General features: G+C 59.0%; 1 protein-coding gene across 8 annotated transcripts in view; it reads left to right on the top strand.

Moving 5' to 3' along the window:
* Nucleotides 1–15,678: 15,678 nt before the first annotated feature.
* Nucleotides 15,679–16,657, top strand: part of CHD6 (chromodomain helicase DNA binding protein 6) — a 92,335-nt gene continuing 91,356 nt past the window's right edge. For all 8 annotated transcript variants that reach the window (XM_051633441.1, XM_051633437.1, XM_051633440.1 and 5 more), the window contains exon 1: nucleotides 15,679–15,770. The gene's annotated coding sequence lies outside the window, so the exon portion shown is untranslated. The remainder of the gene's footprint in view (nucleotides 15,771–16,657) is intronic.

Raw genomic sequence — 16,657 nt, 5'->3', positions numbered from 1 at the left:
TTGAAATTGTCAGCCAGTACAGATGTTTCCCAGGGAAAGGGCAGACAGATGGAGTAAAATTGCAGACTCTGCTCCGCAGCAGCACTGGTCGTGGTGTCCCAGTGTGGATCTGGGGGAATCACATCACATCTTGATGATGTGGAGAAGTGGAAAGAAGGAACCAAAAGGAGACCTGATGCTCCTGCAAAGCAAACGTTCTCCAGTTGCTCCATGTGCTGCTTCCCACCTCCAGCACAGCTCCCACGGCGCCTGGGAGGGGGCTGGGGCTGTCACTGCCATGGGGCAGCTGCTGTTAAACACAGCAGAGTCCTCAGGAGCTGGAGATGGAGCTTCTGATGTGTGGATTGAGGATAAAGAATCTGACTTCTCACTTGTTTGGATTAGAAGAGCTGGGCAGCAGCACTGGCCAGTCCTGTATCCTGCAAGGGCAATTCCTGGTGAGCTCTGGGGAATGGGGGAAGCTCCTGGGAAGCTGTGGTAGAGGCTGGGGTCTGTCAGTGCCCTGCAATGAGCCAAACCACCCAGAGCACTTCTGGACTTCCCAGGGTGGTGACAACCTCTTGCTGACTCCCTCTGTGGGATCCTGGGGCTGGTGCTGGGGTGGTTGGTTCTTGCAGGGCCTGGTCTGTGTGGCACCAATGGTGATTACCCGGTGGTGACCCCGCGTTGTCTGTGGCACTTCACAGCAGCTCTTACCTCTGAGCCTCTCACGAGCTGCCCACACATTGACTTAGCTGAGGGCTGAGCAAAACCACTGAACTGATCATTTCAGGAGCCTCAAACAGGGCAGCAGGGATGTTGGCTTTCCTGCCAGCTCCCTCTAACTTCAGCAGAGGCCCCTGCCCAAGCTCCTCACCACGGTGCTTCCAGGGAAGGTGAGGGCAGGTTCCACACCAGTCTCTGAACCACCACAGAAATGAGTGACAAACAGTTCAATATTGTTCTCTGCAGTCCCCAAGGTGTGGGGCTGGTTGCAGAGGGGGTGTTCTGGGCTTGGTTTTGGAGGCCTGATGCTTTCTCCTTCCCTACAAAGGAAGTAAAAGGCACCAGGCAGAGCAATCCGTCCCTCTGTCAGAGGGCTGGGAAACCTTGGCTGTCCTTGCCACATGCCCTGCCCACTGCTGTGGGCTCCTTGCTCAATGGCTTCTTCCCATTGCTTTCCCAATGGCTTTTCCCCAGTTTTTATTTTGCAGAGCACAAGTTTCTGGTTGTGTTTCAGCCACGTAGGGAGCTGCTCTTCAGCTCGTGTCTGATCCTCCTCAAAAATCCTTTCCTTTGCTGCAGTTTTCATAACACGGGTTTTCAGCCCTGAGTGGACAAGCTCTTTGTCCCTGAATAAATGACCTTGCCTTGGCTGCTCTGGAGTGCAGTCTGAGGGCAGGTCATCTGATGGCCCAGATTCCTCAGGTCACCCAACAGCCCCAATCCCTCCTGCCACACATGGCACAGGGGTTGCCACGGCCTCACCCTGCACCAGCACTCATTGCTCCAAGCTGCTGCCAACACCCTCTTTTTACCCCCAATTCTATTGGTAAATAAAACCCAAGCCCTCCTGCAGGGACCTGACAACGCTGGTTCCCTGTTCTGGCAGGAGCAGGATGGCAGCCCTGGATCCTCAGCCCCATCCTGCTCAGCAGCTCCGAGGGGTGTCTGGGGGTGTCCAGGGGAGCCCCAGGAGGATCAGAGGCTGGTGGGGCCTGGGGGGACCCTCCCAGCCTGAGGCCCTTCAGAGGATGATGTCAGGGAGGGATCAGCTGCCCCTGAGCTGTTTGGGGGGCTGGAAAGCTCATTAAGGTCCTTGGGGTGAAAGTGCCTTTTCATTCCCTCCTATGGGACTGGGGGGTTCTCTGGAGCTCCAGGAGGCACCAGGCTCCAGCTTCCAGCCCAGGAGCCCAAAGGCAACGAGTGTTTTCTCCGAGAGCCGGGCTGGGAGCAGCACGGGCAGCTCCTGGGGTGCCCGTTCCCGGTGGCAGCTCCTCCCTTGGGCTGGAGGCGTTGGATGCTGAGGCAGAAACCAGGCGTGAAGCTGCTGCAGCTGCAGCGCTCCAGGGCATCGCTTTGGAGGCACCACGGGCTGTAAAAACAGGAGTAACAAATCCAGGGGTGGAGGCAGGAGCAGCCACAGCGCAGAGCAGCCCGGGGACAGTCGGTCTCGCTCTCTGCCACGGCCAGCAATTAAGATTAATTTCTAATTCGCTGTTGATCCAGGGAAGCTGCTCGGCGGGGCGTGCAACACCCAGAGCCCTCCCACAGCCCCTGTCCTGCCCAGCCCGGACCAAAGGAAGGGCTGGGAGCTTTGCCCTGCGGGATGCAGAAGAGACTGGTCCCCAGCTGCCTCTGCCCTCCTCCTGTCACCTCCGTCCCCACCAGTCGCAGAGCAGGAGCAGCAGGAAAACCACCCTTGGCCCCAACACACCCGCTTTCATTGCCGCGGCGCGGCTGACGCTGACCACAAATGGAGGCAACTTGCATTACAAATAGTTTTCCAGGGTGAAATGTAATTTAGTCGCTGCTTTAAGCTGAGAAAATACTATTTGGCTGCTGACGGGGGGGGTGTCTGTTGGAGGGGGGGCTAAGAGGCTGAAGGTGGAGCTGGGCTGAGCCCTTGCTTTGGCGTCCTCCAGTGCTTTGGTGGAGGGTGGCACCAGGTGTCCCCCAGGCAGTGCAGGTGCCACGGGTGTCCCTGGGTGAGAAGGGGGTGTCCCCAGGCCAGGTACAGGCTGATGGGGTGTCCCTGGGCTGTGCTGGTGCTGCCAGAGCGTCCTTGGACCACGTCAGTGCCACTGGTGTGTCCCTGGGCCATGTCAGTCAGTGCTGCTGGCATGTCCCTGAGCTCTGCCAGTGCCACTGGGGTGTCCCTGGACCATGCAGGGCACCCCAGAGCTGTGGGTTGGGTCATTGCCATGACAATGGGCCCCATCACAGCATCATGGAGGGCAGTGTGTTGCCATGGCAACCAGGAGCATCCCGGGGGGGGGGCTCAGCCTTGGCTCCTGCCCCGCCGTGGCCGGGGCTGCTTTGTGGAAACTCCTCATGCCCAGCCCTGCTCCAGGAGCCCTGGGCAGCACCCAGGGCACAGCAGCAGCCCAGGGAGCTGGGAGAAGGTTCACCTGGACACATGCAGGGGTTGAACCTGCTTTCTGCTTCCTGCAAGAGCAGCAGCACTTCTCGCTTTATCTTATTTAAAAAAAAAAAATTATTAATTTATTTTATGTTTTCATTTTATCTTATTTTTCTAACTTTACTCTCTGCTGTGTCAAAAACACCTGCCCTGCAGCCAGGGCCCAGCTCTGTGTTTTGCCCAGGGGGTGTGATGGGAAGAGCTGATGGGAAGAGCTGATGTTCCACAGCCCTGGAGCTCACGCTGGGTTTCCTTACCAAAGCTTTACTGGGAAAGGCAGAGATGGCCCAGTTCATCCCAGCCACAGAGCGACAGGCTCGCTGGGCTTCCCCTGGAGCTGGTGCTGGTGGGGATGTGGAGCTGCCCCGTGGCTCTGACCAGCACAGGGGTCCTGTGCTCCCTCCACATCTTGTCTCAGCCCTGGCCCCATGCTCCAGCACAGGCTGCCCAAGCCCTCCTCCAGCACGCCCAGCTACATTCCCACCAGGAGCTCTTGGATATCAGCACAGGCTCGTCCTGCCCCACTACGCTGGAGCATCCCTCATCCACCTCCCCAGCCCCCCCTGCAGAGAGCCCCAGGTTGATGGCAGAGGGGCCAGGGCAGCCCCCTCACTCACCCAGGGGGGTTAGGGCCTGATGTGACCCCCCTCCCATCTGCCCACCCTCCTGCCCAGGCCCTGCAGTGCTGTGGGCTAAGGCTGGGGGGGTGGATGCTGGGGATGCTGGGGTGTGGACCCCCTTGGCCATGTTCCAGCTCCACATCCCAATGGAGGTGACCCTGAGCCAGCTCTGGGGGACACGTTCTTGCAGGCAGGGGCAAGGGCTGAGTGCCCCCATGTTCCCCCAATAGCCCGTGATGGAAGCACTTTTGAAGACATTATTAAATGATTCAGTGCATTTTCTGCCTCTTAAGTACATAAGATACATGCCCATGTGATTCATTATTATTATTATTATTATTATTATTATTATTATTATTATTATTATTATTATTATTTAATAAAATATTATCTGACTCACTTTCATGTTTCTTCCAATTACAAATTGAAATTGTTCCCACTATGACCTCGCAGCTGCTGGATTTTTCTAAAATTAGCCATAATGATGCATTTTACTAAGATAATTAATTAGCAAAACTGAGAAAATTGAGTAGTAGAACTGCTTCACATGCTGCTAATTATCTTTTATTATGTCATCTTTACATGCAAATAAAGAAATATTGTGATTATTTTAAATACTGTTTTCATTAGCTCATGCACTTGTTAGCACAGCGACGGCTCCGGCTCTGCCTCGGCAGCCAGAGCCCTCGGGGACTCTGCTGCTGCTGTCTCCAGGACTCTTCACTTGGATTAAGAAAACAGAGTTATGTTCCAAATTAGGTTTATTCTGTTGATTTATTTTACTGGCCAGCAGGCTGGAGAGCAAGGGAGCTGCAGGGGCTCCTGGGCAGGGCAGCGAGTGGGACAGGGGAGCTGCCCCCCAGCTCCTCTCTCCCAGGACCCTCAGGAGGAGCCCCATCATCCCAAGCTCCGCTCTGGCCACGCCAAAGCAGCTCCTGGCACCTTGCAGGGGTCTGGGCGAGGCTGGGCGGGCTCAGGGTGGGCACCACGCCTGGGACCCCCCTGTTCACCCGCTGCCATCACGGCCCTCTGTGCCGGGAGGTGCCAGGAGCACAGGGCACTGAGCCCCCCTGGAGCACCCCGAGCAGCACCTGCCAGGGTTTCTGCCTCAGTTTTATTGTGCCCCATCCCCTCTGTCACCGGGGTCTGTGACCCTGGTTCGTCACCCCACGAGCGCTGGGGCCCTGAGAGCCCCACGGAGCAGCCCCTGCCCCGGAGCCCCAGCATGGAGCCAGTGCTGGTGCTGTGCTCAGTGTGACCAGGGGAGGGGACGTGGTGCCCCTGGCAGTCCCTCAGCCCCCTGCTTGGGCAGTCCTGGGGACAGATGTGTCCCGGGGAGCAGATGTCAGCTGTGCCACCACGTTCTGCCCCCCTGGGGAGCCCCTGCAGGGCGGCCGGTGAGCACCGAGCCTGGAGGGTGTGTGGGCACCACAGCCACCCTGTCACCCACCACTGCCTTCACTTCTGTGCACAGCTTGAAAACCATCTCAAAGCTCTCACGTGCTTCTGGAGCATCTTTCTGGGGCCAGCCCCATGTGAGCTCCACCACCTGTCCCTGCTCCTGCTGCCTGTGTCCAGCAGGACAGCCTGGGACAGAAAAAAATGATGTGTCAAGATCCATGTTCACCATGTCTCTTACTTTTGGTGGTGGCAGCTTCCCTGGGCAACCTGGGCCAGTGTCTCATTGCCCTCACAGTGAAGAATTCCCTCCTAATATCCAACCTAAATCTCCCCTCTTCCAGTTTAAAATCATTACCCCTTGTCCCATCCATCCTTCCCTGCCCTTGTCCCAAGCCCCTCCCCAGCTTTCCTGGAGCCCCTTCAGGCACTGGAAGGTGCTCTCAGGTCTCCCTGGAGCCTTCTCTTCTCCAGGCTGAACACCCCAACTCTCCCAGCCTGGCTCCAGAGCTGCTCCAGCCCTCCCATCATCTCCATGTCCTCCTCCAGCCTCACTCCAACAGCTCCATGTCCTTCTTGACAGGAACAGAGTGGACTGAGTGAGGCCCTTCCTTCACTAGGCTCCATAAAGATCTGATGCCAATGTCCACCCTCCTGGCTCTGGGGTTTGTTCTTTCCAGCAGCTGGTGCTCAGGAGCCCTGGGCAGGGCTGTGCCCTCAGTGTGGCTGTGCCAGGTGCTGCCAGCCCAGGGATGGGGCTGGGGGCCTGTTTTTCCAAGCCTCCCCCTGCAGCTCTCTGTCCAGCCAGGGCAGGGAGATGCTGCCAGCATCTCTCAACAGCTGTGCTGGGAGGAGGTGACAGCCTGGCTGCCCCTGCCTCAGTTTCCCCACCAGTGACACTGGGGCTGCATGGAGCCATGGGATGCCTGAGGGTCTGGGGGTGCCACCTCGGGGCACTGTTGGGGATGGGACCCCTGGGCACTGGAATGGGTATAAGTGGTCACAGGTGCCCAACAGGCCCCTTGTCCAGCTCTGGGGACAAGCAGCTGCTGGCAGGGCAGCAGCCAGGCAGTCCAGGGCTGTGCAGCAGGGACTGACACCAGCCCTCTGCCCTCGTGGGGAGCTGGAAACACTCAGTGTCATTAATTCCCACTAAATAACTGTGCTGGTTCACCAGGGTTTGTAACAAAGTGATAAGGAATCAAGTTGCTTTAATTTTAACTGCTATGACATTTCCAAAAGTAGCAAAAGATTTCGTTGCATCAAGGAAAATAAATTTTGCTTTCAGAGAGGAAACTTCCCCATCCCCCAGCATTTGGCCCCAGCTCAGTGTTGCTGTCCTAGAATATGAGACCTGAAGAAAACCCAACCCTGATTTTTTTTCCTGTTCACCTTCAGCAGACACCCTGGCCCAGGGGATCACAGGTGACTCGTGGCACCTCAGAGGTCTCCAGTCCCAGCCTCAGCCCCTCCTGCCCGTTGTCCCTTGTCCCCCCCTGCAGAGTGAAGAGCTGGCACTGCCTCCACTCAGGCAGCCTGGGGTGCTGTGGGTCCCCCACAGATGGGCCCCCCTGTGGGCTCACACCCTGCTCACATCCCCCAGGACCACGGGGAAAAAATACTCCCTGGAAAGTTGTGGAAACAGCCCAGCCCATGGGATGCTCAGGGGACTGGGTTCCTGTCCCAGAGGGCCAGCGTGCCCTGATGGTTTTGTACCTCTGTGCCAGGTGCTGTGACAAAGGGCAGGTGCTGGCACTGGGGTGCCCATGGTGGGAAGGTGCTACTGGGGCTGGGGGCACATCCTGCTCCACTGCTCACAGCCAAGCCCTGTGCCAAGCTGCTCTGCTCCCCCTCTGCCAGCCTGGGGGTGCCCACAGGGTGCCAGGCACAGGGAGCCTGGAGCCGTGTCCCTCTGCTGCCTCTGCCTCCAGCTGGACCCAGCAAACCATCCCGTGCATCCCACGGGAGGGTGAGTGCTCCTCATGGCTGCCTTGATGTCGAATGAGCTGTTGATTTCCCTGGGTGGGATGGCTGCCCCGGGCAGGGTCCTGCCTCACATCCAGCCCAGGGTGGGCAGGGAGCACCCATGGCTGGGGGCTGCTCCGGGCAGGGCTGAGGGGCTTGTTTCTCCAACTTCATGACAACAACGAAGCACAAGGCTCTGGGAGAGGGTTCATGGCCCAGGGAAGTGTGTCCAAAGCTTGGATTTACACCAGATACTTAAAATGCCCACGTCCTGCCTTGCAGCTGGAATAACCCAAACCTGGCTTCTCCCGGCTCCGGCGCCGTGCTGGGAGCTGCTGCAGAGAGGGAAGGACCCTCCTGCTGCACACGTGTGTGCACACATGCAGACACACACACATGCAGACACACACACACCAGCCTCACACATGCACAGATACACAGAGCCCTTTCTTGCACCATTTCTGACCCTGCAGCCAGGGCTAAGGGGCCTGGGGAGTCCCGTCCCTGTGCTGGGACACTCAGTCCCCAAGTAGTGTCACCCCTGCCCAGCACCTGCCTCCAGCAGCTCTGGTGGCTGCTTCACAGAGGCAGCTGGTGCCCAGAGCCCAGCCCTGCAGCTGGTGGGTCCTGCTGCTCCCCTGCCCTCCCTGCACCCCTGCCCACAGGTGGCAGGCAGGGGGGTCCCAGCAGCTGCAGCACATGGGTGGGTTTGCAGCCCCATGGGTGGGTTTGCAGGGACACAAGTGGGTTTGCAGGCACACGGGTGGGTTTGCAGCCCCACATCTGCAGCTCCAAGGAGCTGCAGGTGATCTGGGAAGTGGCATTTCCAGTGCAGCCCTTGGGCACTGGGAGGACCAGGGGTCACCTCCCTGCATGCCTGCACTGTCGAGGTGCTCAGGAAGGATAAGCAAAAGGAGCTGGAAGTCTCAATGCGTGATCAAAATTATGATTTAATTGGCATAACAAAGGCTCGGTGGGCTTGGCCACATGACTGGAATATTAACATGGAAGGATGCAGCTCGTTCTGGAAAGACAGGCAGGGGATTAAGGTGGAATGTGCTGCTTTGTGCACTGAGGCTGGCCAGGCTTGGTTTGCAGTCTGGGGAGGACGTGGCTGCCATCCTGCCCTGCAGCTGCACCAGCACCCAGGGCCTTCGGTGAGCATTGTCAGGCTTGCCCAAAGCCCAGGACATCAGCCCAGGTGATGGAGAATGTCCCTACCCAAGCAGCCAGTGTGGAATCATGGCAGTGGTTACAGACCATCCAGCAAACACTCCCCAGGCATTACAAGTTGTTTTTTTCTTCAGGAAGAGGCCAGTAAAAGAGAAAGGCTCTGGCTTTGCCTCTAACCTCAAGGGCATGAATGCAGAGGGTGGGGAGAGATGAGTGGGATGAAAGCAGCTGAGACATGAAGGAGCTCCTTGTCTTGCAGAAGGAAAGAGCCGGAGCTTGGGACCAAGAAAAGGGACCTCTGGGGATGCCTGGTGCAACACACCACTCTGAGCAGGGCAAATTACACCAGGGTGCTCAGGGCTTTGTTCAGGAACCTTTCAAATACCTTCACAAACCTCTGTGAGCCCCTGGCCAGGGGCTGACCCCCCCCCCCTCCTGGGGAAAGCCTTGCCCTTATATCAAGTGATACAAGGTGGGTCTAGTCCTGCCCCTGTGCACCCCAAATGTCCCACACTCCAGCCCTCTCCTACCCCCCATCATCAGCCAGTTCTGCTGCCTGCATCTCCCCAGCCTGGCTGCAAGGAGGCTGTGGACACCATGCCAAAGGCCATGCCAAGGACCACCACGGCAGGATGGAGAGCATCCTGTGCTCTCTCTCCAAACCACGAGCCTTGGGGCAGCCTGGGGAGCAGCAGGTGGGCATGTTTGAATGTAAATGCATCAGCTGGAAACAAATTCCAGCAGGCCAAAGGGGAAAGAAAAAGGACTCAGCAAGGAAGGCAATGGGAGAGGGTGGGGAGGAAGGGGACAGGCAAAGCTGGGCTGATGCTGCAGGGTGGGATCTCTCCCCTTGTCAGGGATACTGCAGAGCCAGGGGCATTCACTGCCCCAGCCTGGATCAGCCAGGGCTGCAATCAGCCCTGGAGAAGGAGCAATGGCTCTGCTGGGAACAGGCTGAAGAGCTGGGAGGGACGGAGCCTGCAGGCTGGCCTGGCCTGGCAGCTCCCTCTGCAGGAGCAGGCAGCCCAGGACACGGGGCTGGAGCTGCAGAAGGGCAACGCTGTGTAGCTCCTCAAAAAGAGCAAAGCAGTGCTCAGCACAGCTTCACCCCCCTGGGAAACACCAGGACAGCAAAGCAGCCCCAGGACCCTGCAGGACTGGATGAGCAGCAGCTGCTGCCCACGTCCCACGGGCAAACGGTGGCAAAACCCGGTCTGGTTGTTTTCCCCTGACAGAGGAACGGGCAACGCCGCGTGTGTGTCTGGATGTTCGCAAGGCTTTGGGCACAGGTGCACAAAAGAAGCCTGGCAGCAAGTTGCAGCTGCACTCTGCTACAAAATGTGTGTCCCCCAGCTTGGACAACCAGCTGGGGGCTGCCAGCAGGTGAGATAACGGGGTTCAGGACTTGCAGACAAAATAGGAAGATTGGAAGAGCAGGAACGATGTTGAAAGGCAATTTCCAACCCTGAACTCTCCCTCCACGCCACCCTCACTGAGGAGCAGGGCCCCACCCAGCACCAGCACAGCCCAGCACAGCCCAGCACAGCCCAGCACAGCCAGGCCATCTGATCAACAAGAGCCAAGGAGCAAGAAGCAAGGGAGTAATTTTGGAAGGGAAGGACCTGACATCCTAACAAACCACAGCAGAGCCCACACAGGGGCTAACAGGAAAATAAAAGGGCAACCTCGATGCCAGGAGGTGTAACCAGGAGAGCCCCAGAGCTGCTGGAGGTGGCTCAGCCTTTCCTGGGCATTGGGAAGTGGCAGCTGGAGCAGGCAGCTCTGCCTGGTCACTGCCCTTTGGGCTGCTTGGAGGAGATCCAGGGAAGGGTGTCAGAGACCTGGAAAACATGATTGGCAAGAAAAACCGGCCAAACACGGGCTTGCTTGCTGAGGGAGAGCAGAGGGGGCTGCAGCAGCAGCCTGCAGGAATGAAAATCATTCCTGCTACGAGGAAAGGATGAATCTGCCCATGCTGGATAACGCAAGAAGCAATCTTAAATGATTACAGGGAAACTTAAGGTAGACACTGGGAAAAATCTTCCCAGTCAGGAGCGGGAAGGGGCCGGAGTCTCCCACGCTGAGGTTGCTAGGAGAGCTGGGTCCCAGGGAGTGTGGCATTAGCTGGCACGAGCATTAGCTGGTCCCAAAGGTTCTCTTGGATCTGGAATGTTACCATCCCTGGGCAAGAGCACACAGAAAACCCTTAAAGCACAGGCCAGGCATGCCTCACAGCCTTTGAGGAAGGGAAGGCAGAACAACTGGGGAGGCCCTGAGAATAACCCAGAGAGATCCAAAGGGATGAAAGGGTCTGTAGGGACCACGAGGCGATGCCAGCATCATCCCCAGGGCCCACACAAGGGGGCCTGACCTGCGGGGTCAGGTATCAAACCAGCTTCTCCCAGGAAATGACAGTGAAGCCAGGGCTGGAGAAGTCACAGGAATGAACTTTTTGGGGTAAAGCAAAGCAGGTGAAGCTCATGTGAGCAGCTGACCATCAGGCTGGATGCTCAGGAGCCTAGGGAAAGAGGAGCTTAGCAAGGAAAGCAGCCTGGATAAAAAAAAAGTTGGAGCCATCAAGAGGAAGATGTACCAGGAGAGCAACAGGGTTTCAGGAACCCCTCAGGAAGCTATCCTGGTGGCAACCAGTGCCAGTCCTGAGCACTGACCCAGGCACACAGCCCCAAATGCGTGTGGTGCTGAGCTGTGCTGGGCAACCTGTACTGCCACTGCATGTTCAGCAGGTTCTGGGCATCTCCAGGGCTCCTGGAGTGGGGGGCACCAGCCTGCAGGCAGGGCTCTGCACTGGCTGGGGAGGCTGCATCTCCTGCTGCATCTTGGGTGGATCAGTGGCAATTGCAAGAGTGGCAGGTGACAGTGGAGTTCTCCATCCCTGGTGGCAAGCCCAGGCAGTGCCCAGTGTCTGGCGGTGGGTGCTGCTGTGCAGCAGCTGCTGGAGCAAAGTCACTGCCCCAGCTGCAGGGGACACGGTTCAGGTCACAACCACCAACCCTGGGACACAGCCCAGGAGCCTGTGCCCAGCTCCCTGCAGATCTCAGTCCCTCTGTAAGCAGGAGCCCATGCTGGGTACCCCCAGGCCCTAAATCAGAGAATTGCAGAATTGTTCTGGTTGTAAAAGACCACTGAGTCAAATCATAACTTAACTCTACTAACCATTAACCTAATTACCAACCATTAACCTAACTACCAAGTCCAGTGCTTTAACCATGTTCCTAAGCACCACATCTATATGTCTTTTAAACACCTCCAGGGCTGGTGATTCAACCACCTCCCTGGGCAGCCTGTGCCAGTGTTCAATTACACTTTCAGTGAAGAAGTTTCTTCTAACATCTAATCTAAACCTCCCCTGGTGAAACTTGAGACCATTTCCTCTCATCCTGTTGCTTGATACTTCTTCTCCTGCTTCAGGGGCACTGTCCAGGAGAAAGGCACAGGCATCCAAAGATCCTGATGCCTCTGCCTGTCCCACTGACATTCTGTGAAAGCCAACAAAGTGTATGATTTCATTCCTTTCCTCATTGCTTTCTTTTGCACTCCCCCCTGTTGCTTAGCTGAGATGCTGTGAGGAACCACCTTCCTTTGGATTTTGCTTTTCCCAATCCCAGTTACTTTTGGTTTCCAGGTAAGCAAATCACTGCCACACGTTTGTCCTTCTAGGTGGGGCTCATCTGTAAATCAGGGCCAGGGTGGATGTTCATGCACGTGGTGGACATCAGAGTGACCTCCACCCAGCACACTGCAGGCAACCATGGCCCCTTTGTGCACTGTTCTGGTTTGGTTTGGTGGATTTTTTGGTAGGAGGGAAGGGCCCCAGGGGTGGCTCCGATAAGAAGCTGAGCAGCTTCACCTGCTCCAAACCAGCCAAAGATCCATTAGAGGGACAATGGATGAACCTCTGCCATGAACATATGAAAGAACAGCTATAACACCTGAGCAGAGTGGCACCGGAGGGGGGAGGAGGAGAGTGGTGCTGGGGGTTGGTGAGGAAGGAGGAGAAGGTGCCCAAGCAGAAGTTTCCCTGCAGCCCATGGCGAGATGGCAGCTGTGCCCCTGCGTTCATGGAGAAACATGGTGGAACATTCCCTGAAGGCACCAGGAGGGGTGAACTCGGCCAGTGGACTCAGATTTTGAGGCCAGTGGGCTGGGATGGTGCAGCTGTGGAAGCCCCCGGGCCAGGGGAGGTGCCTGTTCCCGAAGCCCCCGTGACCCTGCGGGCAGTGCTGGAGCAGCTCCGGGGCTGGTGGGAAGGGCTGATGGAGCAGAGGTTGGTGGAGGACTCTGCCATGGGAGGGACCCGTGGGGAGCAGGGCAGGACTGTGAGGAATCCTTCTCCCTGAGGAGGAGGGAGCAGCAGGAACCACCAGCCTGTGAAGTGACTCTAAACCCCATCCCCCTGTGCCTGGGGGGAAGGAGGGAGAGAAACCAGGAACAAAGGGATTTGGGCCCGGGAAGAAGGGAGGGGTGGGGTGAGGTGTGTGAGCCCTGCTCTGGGGGGGTCTGTGTCCTGTGGGCATTGATTGCTGTGACATTAAATTATTGTTGTTCCCAGAGTTGAGTCTGTTTTACCCGGGACCTTAATCGGTGAAGAACCCTCCTTGTCCTTTGTCTTGACCCATGAGCTTCTAGTTGGGTTTGTCCTTCTCATCCCACAAGTGTGTGAGGGGGGATGAGTGAGTGGCCATGGGGCTGGTTGTTTGTTGTCCCATGACATGCACCCTGGTGCAGAGCTGCCCGTGCTCCCCAGGAGGAGGCAGGTGTCCCACGGGCAGTGAGGTGTGGAGGTGGCCAGAGCACTGAGGAGTTTTCCCAGGCAGACTGTCACAATCCCTATTTATAGAGACCAAAATGTCATTATTAACATTAATTACTATTTCAGATAGGATCAGAAGGTGGTGAGCCCAAAGACAGTGATGGCTGCTGGCAGTAAGGTTGTTCTCCAGGTGCTGCTTGACCCCAGCTCTCCTCAGCTGAGCATCCTGCACTCGAAGGGGTCACATCCTGTGCTCAGGGGGAACAGCCAAGCTCAGGACTTAGTCCTGCTTCTCAGAGAGGCTGAAGAGGTGTTTTTGCACTGGCTTCAGAGGGTGCTGGTGCCACCCAACATCAGAGCTCACACTGGCCTTGTGAGGAGGCCAGGTGGGAATGGCCCCAGCTCGGGTGCACCAGCCAGTCCTGCTTGGGTGTCACCTGCACAATGAAATACCACACTGGGACAGTCACCTTGTGCAAACCACAGCAATCTCACTCTGTACAGAAAACAGATGTGGCTTAAGACTGGATTGGTAGATGAGTGTCCATTATGAAATCAGACATTCTGTCTTTACCATGTCCAGTTCTGGGGCTCACAAAATTGAGAAGCCAGGGAGGCATCAGTGACAGATGACCAAGTTGGGCCCAGGGCCCTCAAACACAGGTGGAGGAGCTGGACCAGTTTTCCTGGTGAAGAGGTACCCGGGAGCTGTCCCAGCAGCAGTCTGCAGGGACTGAAAGGGCAGTGCTGGTGATGATGGAGTCAATTCCTTCTTGTCAGTGCCTGGAGCAATAACCACAAAATGAGTCCTGAAAGGTTCAGGTGGGATTGCTAGGAAAACTCTTTCCCTGGGAGGATGGTGCAGCCTTGGCACAGGTCACCAGAGAGGTGGGGGAACTGGAGACTGTTACTGCTCAGGTAGGCAGAGCTCATCTTGTGCTGGTCACCAGTGTGGTGCTGGGAGGGACCTCTGGGAATCACCACGACCACCTCCTGCCAGCCTTCTCACCAACACTTCTGCAAGCCTAAACCAGAAGTGTTAAAATGTTTTTCCAAATGACATTTGCCAGATGAATTCTCACCCAGGAGGGGATTTATTTGTGTCTTGCTTATACTGTTTCCTAACAACTGGCCTATCTTTTGCATGTGTAGCCATTTGGTGCTCAACCACCTCTTTTGAGACTGACTGAACGGTCAGTGGTCAATCGAAAAACTAGTTGCTTTGGTTTTCTGGTCATAAAGTACCAATTGATTCCACCTTTACAGACATCCTTCACAGAGAGGCCAAGGTGCTGCTCCAGAGACAGAGGGAAGGTGTAACAAAGGATGGTGTTGGCTGCACAAAGGTTGACCAGCACAGGATGAAACCAAAAAGATGAGATACAGGGATGCCTGGAGACTAGAGAGGGAGTAGGCAGGACTGGGGAAGGCACTGGAGCAGAATATTTCACGTGTTGAACCTCTGTAAGCAGAAGAAGAATCTGAGCCTGTGGGAGAGACAAAAGAGACAGGTGAGAACTCAGCAGTGCCCACCAGGGGCACGGAGCCAGGCTGAGGGAGGAAAGAGGGTGAAGATGTGGGTTGAAGCAAATGTAAGGGATACAGGGGAATGCTGTGGAGAGGGAAGTCCTGCCTTGCTGGGGGGAGCACAGTGGTATTGGTGTGTGCAGGGAGGTTGAAGGAGGCACGGAACGGAGTGGGTGTAGATCTGTGGCAGACCCGTGTCCCTTGTGTCCTGGCTCTACACGTGTCAGTGACAGGCATCTCCACAAGACACCAGCACTGCCCCGGTGCTGCCTGCCCTCTGCCCAGCCCTCCATGGCCAGGACACCACCCGGGAAAACCCGGGACATGTAAAGGGAACGTCCCAGCCAGACAGCGCGGGGCACCAGTGCCAGACGGTGCTGGACCAGCCAGGGCTTCGGCGGGTGCGGGGCAGCGTCACCAACCTGCGGGGGCTCGGCAGGCAAGACGGCTCCGCTAGGCCTCACTGCGCCCGGTTCGCCAGCCCCAGCTCCCGGCGGGGCGCACGAGCCCCGGCAGAGTCTGCTTTTGGTGCCGGAGCAAACCTGCTCAGGGCACCTCCGGCCAGCCGGGAGGCTGCAGTGACCGCTGCCAGCCCGGCCCTCTGCCCAGGCGGCAGCCCTGGCTGGTGAGGCCTCCGGGGCTCGGGCGTGCGGGGCTGGGAAGCCGCGGAGCAGGCCCGGCGGGACCAGCTCCGACCGAGCCCACCGGCACATGGGCCCGTCCTCAGGGGCCGCCCCCGGGCGCCTTCGCACCTCTCGAGGCCTCAGGCAGCGCCGGGGCCTGAGGGGAGCGGGGCCGGGGCCGGGTCAGGCCCGGCAGAGCGGGGGGCCCGGGGGGCCCGGGGGTCCCGGGGGGTCCCGGGGCCCGGCAACATCCGGGGCCCGGCGGCGGGCGCGGACGTGGAGGGGCGGGCGGCGCGCGGGGGCGGCGGCGCAGCCAATCAGCGCCGCGCTCTCATCGGCGCAAACAGGAGCACAATGGGGCGAGCGGCGGGCGCGCTGCAGCCAAGCTTGGCGCGGGCGCCGCGCGGCTGACGGGCCGGCCGGCCAATGGGCGGCGGCGCGCGGCGGCGGGCAGCCAATGGGCGCGGGGCGGGGGCGGGCCCGGGCGAGGTTAGGGTGTCCTTGCAGGGTGCTGGGCTAAACTTCACCAAATAATAGCTGTTTGTATTTGGGCGGCCGAGGAGCCATTTTAGGTAAGTTCTGCCCCGAACTTTTGCGTTCGCCCGCCCGGCGCGGCCGGGGGCGGCGGCGGGGTGGGGGGGGGGGGGGGGCGGGGCCGCGCCGGGGCGGTGCTATGAATGAACTCGGCGGCGCGGGCCGCGGGGCGGGCGGCGGGGCCGGGGCGGCCGCCGGGCCTGTCATGGCTGCGGCCGCGGGGCCGGGCCGGCCGCGGGGGAGGGGCAGCGGCGGCCCCGCGGGTCCCTCCTGCCGGCCCTCCCCCGCCCCCCGGGGCCGGCGGCAGCGCCGGGGAGGGGGCGGCGGCCCGGCCTGCCCCCCGGGCGCGGGGATGGCGGGGCCTGGCCCGGCAGCCCGGGGCCCCCCGCAGCCGTGGTGGCTCCGGGGGCGGGAGGCGGGGCGGGTTCCCTCTGTGCTGCGCGGAGGCTCCTCCCGGTGGGGGACAGGGGAGCGCGGCCCCCGCCCCGCTCCGAGCGGGCTGCGGGTTGCCGGGAACCTGCCCGCGGGGCGCAGCTTCCCGCCGGCATCCCGGCCGCAGTGCTCCAGAAAATCGATCCTCAAGTCTTTAAACTTCGCGGCTGGGGGAGAAGCGGTTCCCTGGGCAGGCTGGAGGCCCCGGGGCACGGCTTTCCCGCTGCCCGGCCCCCGCAGCGCAGCGCCCCGGGGCGCGGGGCCGGGCCCGGGGCGAGGGGCCGTTCCCTCCCGGGCCCCGGCGGGTCCGTCCCGCGTCTCCCGCTGCTCCAGGCGCGGGTCCGTTGTGACACTGCAGCCATGTCACAGCCCGGCACCGCGGGCACGTCGGAGCCGCTGGCGCCGCAGTCACCGACCGTCTCGCCGTGGCCACCCCGCGCAGCCTCGCGTGTTTAGGGGCTGCGGGGTGGGATTCTTCCTGTGCTTACCAGTG

This window comes from Apus apus, chromosome 15 (genome assembly GCF_020740795.1).
Source record: "Apus apus isolate bApuApu2 chromosome 15, bApuApu2.pri.cur, whole genome shotgun sequence".
In the NCBI taxonomy this organism is placed as follows: domain Eukaryota; kingdom Metazoa; phylum Chordata; class Aves; order Apodiformes; family Apodidae; genus Apus; species Apus apus.
The sequence above is the reverse complement of the archived record's forward strand: the minus strand, read 5'-3'. Positions and strand labels throughout refer to the sequence as shown.